The sequence below is a fragment of the Myotis daubentonii genome, chromosome 10 (genome assembly GCF_963259705.1).
Source record: "Myotis daubentonii chromosome 10, mMyoDau2.1, whole genome shotgun sequence".
NCBI classification, from domain to species: Eukaryota; Metazoa; Chordata; class Mammalia; order Chiroptera; family Vespertilionidae; genus Myotis; species Myotis daubentonii.
The window spans coordinates 83,792,865-83,801,654 of record NC_081849.1 but is presented as its reverse complement, the minus strand read 5'-3'; positions in this window follow the sequence as shown (position 1 = coordinate 83,801,654).

Below are 8,790 nucleotides of genomic sequence, written 5' to 3'. Positions count from 1 at the left end.
AACTCTGCACACACAGGCCTGCGTCTGAGCAGGGAGACTTTGGCTGCAGAAAGTTGCAAGTAACGGTAGCCACGGGCCATGTCCCTTCACACCCACCAAGGGCGGGGTGGCCCATTTGGAGGCCCATCTTGTCACCTTCAGTGAGAAACAGCAAAAGCCCAGCGCCCATTATGAGAGATGACCAGAGAGGCCAGATACATCACCCAGGGGAAAGGGGGCGGGGGCAGCAGATACAGCATCTGTGAGCAGAGGTAACTTCACCATCAGAACACGCCTGAAACCAATGGTTACTTCGCCCCATTTTTCAGAGACGGCATGGGCCCTCGTCTGCTAGGACTGTCATAGCAAAGTCTCACACACTCACACAACAGAAAATGTTCTCACGGTTCCGGAGGCTGCACATCTGAGGTCAAAGTGTCCTGGGTGGGTTCCTCCTGGGCCTCTCTTCTTGGTGTGGATGCCATCTTCCCCGCCAGTGCCCTCTCTTGGTCTTGCTCTGGGTGTGTGCACACACATGTGCTCTCCTTGGAAGGACACTGGTCATATTGGAGCAGGACCCACCCCATGCACCTCATTTTAACTCAATCACCTCTTCAAAGACTCCATCTGAAAGTACAGTCACACTCTAAGGGACTGGGGCTGTGAATGTCAGTGGGGGGAAGGGAGAACCATTCAGCCCATAACAACATCCTTGAGGCTTATTGATTTAAATAGGACACATTATAAATGAGGGCAGCCAGGATTCAGACCAACCCCTTTGTTATCAACCCCATGATTTTATGATGGAAAATTCCAACCAGATAGGTCTCTACGAGTTTAGAAAGTTATTAGTAGTATTCCACGCATACTGTCGCTTATTAAAATGTTTTCATCTAAATGCTTACCCACTGACTTACACTTACATCCCATTACTTTCCATAATGTCAGGACAAAGCTAACTAAAGTAAGTACAAACAAGGGGGAAATAATGTTCCCAATAGTCACTCTGCTGAGAAAACGATTGCGTGGCTGCTTCATTTTCAAATATGAAGTGCAAGTTTAGATGTATTTTTGTAGCCAGACAGAGATAAATTTGTTTTGAGAAACTAAATTTATCTGAAATCAAAATGGCTTACACTTACGGGTCTAGTTTATTGCTAGCAAGCATTGCTTTGATGGTTCCTTATCTTTGGTGATCAAAGATATATATGTTTACTTTCCTCATTCAGAATTTTTTTATAGATCCATTTTTCATATGTCAACTTGCTTATGGGTAAGCCTACCTACAAGTGCAATCTGAACACAGCGAGCGTGCCTGCTGCTATCTGACGGGCTTCCCACGACAGGCAAGGACTGGGATTTAGTGTCCCTCCTCTGCTTCCTCCCCAAGGCTGCGGCTTGCTCAGGATGCAGTCTCTCGCAGGGGCAGCGCGATTTCCTGGGAACATGTAGCTGCCTATTACTATGCGACTGTTACACAACCCAGAGCTAACATTATGTTCAATAATCTCCCCAAATAAAGTACTCAAGTTCAGATTTTACTAATTTTGAGTTGTCCATGTCAAATCTCAAAAAATAATATTACTGACCATAGGTATGGTTCAGGACACTGAAATGAAGGATCACTGGTGAAGAAAACAACAACAACATCAATTTAAAAAAATGTGGTATTGGTCCAGAAAGTCACACTCAAAATAAAATAGGTATCAATTTACATAACAGGGATATTATTCTGGAATAAAATCATTGCTTCCTAAAAGTTGTAGAGTGGTGATAAGATTATCCAAGAAGGTAGGAAATAGAGGCTGTGGCTAAGGTTGAAAGACAGATAAGATGGTTTTCCAAGTGCTGCTGCTGTCAGTATGTCCACTCATCCCCGAGAACCTTCAGGCTCAGCTCACTGCCTTCTGAGTGTCAAAAAGTAGTTAAAGATGCATCCACACACACGGTCAGCCTGTTGAGGCCATACGTTGAACCTCAAGGCTGCAGTAAGTGAAATCTAATATTTATAGTTTATATGTGTCAGATGCATCTAATTTAGACAGTAGCTTGTAAGTTCAGATAAAACCATAATTTATAATTTGGGCTTCATAACATTGATAAGTTTTTATACATGTTTTAAAATTTATTTCAGAGAGAAAGAGATAGAAACATCAATGATGAGAGAGAATCATTGATCAGCTGCCTCCTGCATGCTCCCTCCTGGGGATCGAGCCCGCAACCCAGACATGTGCCCTAGACTGGACTCGAACCTGAGGCCCCTCAGTCCACAAGCCAATGCTCTATCCACTGAGTCAAACCATTTGAGGTGGTTTTTAGACATTTTAAAGCTTGCATGACTACAATTCAATGCCAGTTTTAGAAAACATATTAGTCTGTTTATAGCATATTTAATCTAGAATAAATGAGAGCGGGGAAGGTGAATATTACTTCAAAAGGCTTATTGTATACTGAATCTAATATATCCGTACCTGTATTTACCTTTAAATACATATGAATTTTAATGGTAATTTTTTTCCCCTTTCTAAATTCTCCTGGCTTATGAAGCATGATGCTCAGTGTGCTGGTATAAATTTCCCTTTTGTATATTTTATAAAAAGCATTTTAAGAATCACTTCATAGCTTAGTGGGAGACTTCTATTTCTTGGGTGTTTTTCAATGAATTTTCTCAATCATGTGCATTTAGTATGTTCTTAATGAAAAATGCAATGCTTCTATAGGAGACCATTTCTTTTAGGTAATAAAGGACCTAGCATATCCAAATAAAATCTTGGTAGGAGAGTGTGGATGTGCAGATGCAAGGGGAGAACTTCCCGCTCTGATAGAGAGGTCCTGGCTTACAGCCACCGATTTTGGGGAAGACCTTAGGTGCCTCAGACCTACAGAGGAGCCGCGATGGGATCGGAAGCCCAGTGTGACCTGTGACCATGACATCAACACTTGGGGTAGAAAAATGTCGAAGTGGCCCTAGATGATTTCTAAAGAGCCTACAATATTTCTAAAAGGCCCGAGAGGGTTGCTGCGATATCATTTTGAAAAACCCAATACGCTATGATGTTCTGATGAAAGGAATGAGGCTCAGGAGCAATCAGCTATAATTCCACCGCAGATCAAGAATTCCATAGTCAGTACCTCTCAGTGCAAATGCGTCATTCCCTCTCCTTAGGTCAGCGGCTGGGCAGATGAGGAAGCAAAGAGCCTTAATAGCAGCCCTCGCACCGGAGTGCCCTCAGGCAGCAGCACACATAGGGACCACCACCACCAACAAAAGAACTAGCAGAACGCTGGCAGACTTACCAGGGATGACCACGTAGGTCTCACTCAAACCCAGATATTCCAGTGGCTAAAAAGAGGGGGATCCTAGTTACCTGCATCTACTTCCCAGTCATCTGAATCTTCAATAAATGGTGTCCGCGTCACAGCACAGGATCAGCGTTCCTCTTAGCCGCCCTGTAAAACATTACTTTTATTTTGTTCACTTTGCTACCTACTTAGCAAGGAGCAATTTTACAATAGAATTAGTTTCCCTTTAAAGGCAATGGGTGAAGAGTTTATGCTGGTTAAAAAATACTGCCATTTTCACATAGAGGTTTTCTTACAGTCTTCAATAAACTGACATTGATCAATACCGATATTTATTTACAAACTGTATTTCACCCAATCTTACTGCATATTTTGTTAAAATGTGTCATTCATCACCCTCAGTTTTAAGTTTTGCTGTATAGAATTTTTAAATTGTCACTGTTATGACAATTCTAAGTTCTTGGACATAATATCCTCTAAGTACTTATCCATTTAGCCATTCTTCAAGAAATTAGGTCAACCTAAAATTTTAAGAGACACTCAATAAAATAAAGCATAAATTTAAAAAATCTTAAATGCATTCCAGATATACTCATAATCCTTCCAGGAGGAGTAAAAAGGAATATATTGGCTAGTTTGACACTTCTACATTAATGCATGTATTTCCATAATGGAACTATATTTCAATTAGAAATGCCTATTATGAAAGTTAGCTGAATGCATGAACTATCTCAGAAAATGAAGAATCAGGACAATCCCCTGGGTTAGGCATTTTTTAGCATAATATTTACTTATACTAGAGGCCGGACGCATGAGATTCATTGCCAGGGTAGGCCTTCGCAGCCCCGGTGGCCTGGCGCCCACCCCCCGCCTGCACCTGCCTTGGCCTGGCCCTGCTTGTGTCCGCCACCACACACCCCAGTTCCCTGGTTCCGTGGAGTGCTCCCCTCCCACATGATCGCCCCACAGGGGGTGGCCTGGGCCTCCCTCTGTGGGGCAATCGCGGAGTTCCCCAATTGATGGCTCCACTGGCCAGTGGCCTGGGCCTCCATCTGCGGAGCGATCATGGGGCGATGGTGGGCCCCTCGACCAATTGCATCGTATCTGCCCTGGCTGGCCTGGCGCCAGTGCGTGTCATAGCGTGGTGTCCGGATGGTCATTCTGCTGTTCGGTCATGCGGTAGATTGATCACTTTTATTATTATGGATGGGAGGGGGGTGGAGGAAGCTATCCTGGGCACTAAGGAATGGTCAGATGTAAGATGACGACAAAGAACACGGGAAGATAAGTCTGTTTTATAGTTTGAGTTTCACAAATTCCAAAATATAAGGTCAAATAATCACTGGCAGAAGTTCCAGCTTCTACCAAAAGTAAAGACAGCTGGTAGAAGTTCTTTTCTATGAAAAACAAAGGTAGGATAAAGGGAAGTGGGCAAGATACAAAGTGTTGGGGAAGGAAGGGAATAGGGGGTAGAAACAGCCGGATTGTCCGACAGAGTCAGAGTTCAACCAGCACAGTGATGGTGAACTTCAGAGTCCCCTCTCAGCATGGCTACAGTTTTCTTCAGAGTATAGGGGTGGGATTGTCAAAGATATTAATTTAACAAGAGTTCACTCTGCCCTATCAAGGGATACAGATCATCTTTCTTTAAATATATATATATTATTAATTTTATAGAGGAAGGGAAAGAGAGAGAGAAATAGAAAAATCATGAGACAACGATGAGAGAGAATCATTGATCGGCTGCCCCTTGCACGGCCCACACTGGGGATCTAGCCCACAACTTGGGCAAGTGCCCCGACCAGGAATCTATCCCTGACCTCCTGGTTCACGGGTCAATGCTCAACCACTGAGCACGCCGGCCAGGCCAGATCGCCCTGATGGTAGGAAGTGGTGTAAGGATTGGCCCCTGGGTTTACACTGGACGAACGGGGAGGTGCACAGTAAAGGGGTGGGGGTGAAGTGCTGGGTCTTCACTGAACCCATGTGGGGCTGACTCTCCTGGAGGATGGGGACATTTCTGAGACGATATTCTCAGGGACTGAACAGGCGATGAAAACGTCCCTGGCTGTAACCGCTGGAGGGAGTGGCTAAGGCAGGAGGAGGGCAAGTTCACTGGAGACCAGGGGCTGATGGCTCCCTGTCAGCTCTATGACCCTGATGTAGATTCGTGTCATGAGAATCCATGGTCCCCTCTCACTCTAACGTGCAGTCAGATGTCAGGACAGCAGAGGATCTGGACTTTGGGGTGACTGGGACCTCAGGACCTTCAGGACCCTGTTTCTCTATCACTTGTCTGAACCCAACCACTAGAGCCCTGTCCTTTACTTACTAGCATCACGAGTGTACATGAGCTAGACCGGTGGTCGGCAAACTCATTAGTCCACAGAGCCAAATATCAACAGTACAACAATTGAAATTTCTTTTGAGAGCCAAATTTTTTAAACTTAAACTATATAGGTAGGTACATTGTTATTAACTTAATTAGGGTACTCCTAAGGCTTAGGAAGAGCCACACTCAAGGGGCCAAAGAGCCGCATGTGGCTCACAAGCTGCAGTTTGCCAGCCACGGAGCTAGACAATTGCCACTGGGGTGCATTAGAAACCCATGCCTACTCATGCCCATTTTGGCTCTGATTAGACCTGGATCTAAGTGAAGAATATACACCACTTAACACAAATGTAACACATCCACTCTTAATGAGATCATTTTTAAGCTTCTAGATTGTTCCATGGCGGTATCTCATTCGGTACTTTCAAAGCCTCTCTGAGGCAGGTGCTGTCAGTCCTTTTGCAGAGGAAGAAACAGTGGCTTTGAGAGAGGAATTAGTCTGTCCAAGTTCACACAAGTATAGGACCAGGGGGTATGACAAACTTCCGGAAACTCTGAGATAAACATATTTGCACCAGGATTGAATTTTCTTTAATTTACATAATGCCAAGCAGAATCCAGTGGGCACCCCAAGAACACCTTTATAAACATAAAGAGAAAATGCTATGCCAGCTTCGTTTGAACTTAAAATACCCCAGGGAGAATTACATCCCCTACTTTCCATTACCGGAAAAAAATGTACCATAATAAAGCCTTGACTACCATGCTATTTTTCATTTAAAACCTATTAGTATGGTAAAAATAAATAATACTCTAACAGTTTCCAAAAAACAAAACAACCTCCATAGCTCTTGTGGTAAATATTCACCACAGTATTTCATTTGACAAGGTTATCACAGGATTTTTCATCTTTGTGTTTTAATAAATTGCTATCATTTTTTTCCTTCGCATTAGACCAGCTAGCTTTCCATAGATGGAAGTTATTACCCAATCATCTTGGAAGCGTAATATTTATTTTACTTGCCAATGCTTTTAGGAATTTTCTTATAGTCCAACAGGGAGTACTTATGTTTACTTGGAATAAGCCTGTTTTTATACATAGCAAATACAAATGCTTGGATCTATGCTCTTAGATGCCGAGTTCACGGATGCTGTTGGAGGGAGTGGGGTGGGAAGGCTGCTGCCAGGTACCAGTCACGCGCTTTCTTTGGTCTCCTAGTGACCTGAGTGAGCGCAGTTTTAGCAAATTCATGCAGGTGTATAACTGGTACACGGAGGTATGTGGTGATATGCGACTTTTCCATATTCATAGAAAACTCCATTTGAAAAGTGTTTTAAAAAGTCAATGTTGCAGAGTAGAAAGCGTCCTTTAAAAAAGTCATTTTGTCAATGATAATGTGATAGATGTTGAAAGGAAAAGATGAGGCTCGCTGGGAGGAGATCTACCTCGCAGCTCTCTCGCTGACAGCTTTCGGTAAATCCCTCCAACTTCACCTGTTGTTGGGTCTCAGATCTAAATGCAGGTCGGGAGGCTTGGTTTAATTTCCCCGAATTTATTCATTTGAACCCAGACCCCACCGACGCCTGGGCTCCTCACTTTCAGAGTTCAATCCCTAGCCCTGCCCTGAAGTCACTTTAGGATGCGTGTCTCCTCTTGGCTGCGCTTCTCTGACCCTGACAACCGCGTTAGAAAAATAAAACCGGGCTGATGTTGATTTTCAGTGGGACCTGAGGATGTTACTCCATCTACGCTGTGGCGAGAGGCGCTTTTCCTTGAGAAAAGCAGGGCCAGGGAGACATTTTGGCTGCAGGGAAGCGAACTTGGTGCCCACCTCGCTCAGAATACACAGCCCGGCTGCTTGGACTCCCACAGGGACGGCATCCCATGTGGGAAGCACTCACGCTCCCATATGAAATCCTATTTACCTGTCACACCCCGGGAGCCAGTGGCACGGACGGTCCTTTTCCTCTCACACAGGGAGCTAGACGTTCCGACAAGTCCAAGTTGCTTATGGAATCGGCGCCAGTGTGTCCTCTCAGGAGCCGAGGACAGAGGACCCCTCTCCCCCCGACACCCAGCCTGGCCCTCCTCAGGGGGGTCCTCATGATGGAAACAGCAGCAGGGCCTGCGGCCGGGGAACATAGCAGGGCTGCGGCCGCGCCCAGTTCGGGGCCCCGGGGCTGAGCTTGGCGGTTGCAGATGGACTTGACCTGGGAATCGGGCCGCTAACCTGACAGGCCACCCCTGGTCCACGGGGTCCATGTTCAGATGAGGTCAGCCCGCAGCTCCTGTGGCTCAGTCTGTGGACGACTACGTTCCTCGTGAGAAGCGATTTGATGAGAAAGACAGCAGGCGCCTCCTTCCTCCTCCCGGGCCTGTCCCCACCCACCTTGTGGGGGAAGAGCCTCTTGGGGTGACTCAGCGGCGGACAGGAGCACCCACAGGAGTGAGCGCCCTGCAGACGCCGGAGTCGCCTGCGGCAGGGGAGCTCCGTGTTCATCGTGATGGCGATGCAGTGGCCTAGACCCGCCAGCCCCAGCGACCCCGCCAGCCCCAGCGACCCTCCAGCCCCAGGGACCCTCCAGCCCCAGGGACCCTCCAGCCCCAGTGACCCCTCCAGCCCCAGAGACCCCGCCAGCCCCAGCGACCCCACCAGCCCCAGGGACCCTCCAGCCCCAGTGACCCCTCCAGCCCCAGGGACCAGGCCAGCCCCAGGGACCCTCCAGCCCCAGGGACCCTCCAGCCCCAGGGACCCCTCCAGCCCCAGGGACCCTCCAGCCCCAGCGACCCCGCCAGCCCCATCGACCCCGCCAGCCCCAGGGACCCTCCAGCCCCAGTGACCCCGCCAGCCCCAGGGACCCTCCAGCCCCAGTGACCCCTCCAGCCCCAGCAACCCCACCAGCCCCATCGACCCCGCCAGCCCCAGGGACCCTCCAGCCCCAGGGACCCTCCAGCCCCCAGACGCGCCAGCCCCAGGGACCCTCCAGCCCCAGGGACCCTCCAGCCCCAGTGACCCCTCCAGCCCCAGCGACCCCGCCAGCCCCAGGGACCCTCCAGCCCCCAGACGCGCCAGCCCCAGGGACCCTCCAGCCCCAGGGACCCTCCAGCCCCAGCGACCCCGCCAGCCCCAGGGACCCTCCAGCCCCAGGGACCCTCCAGCCCCCAGACGCGCCAG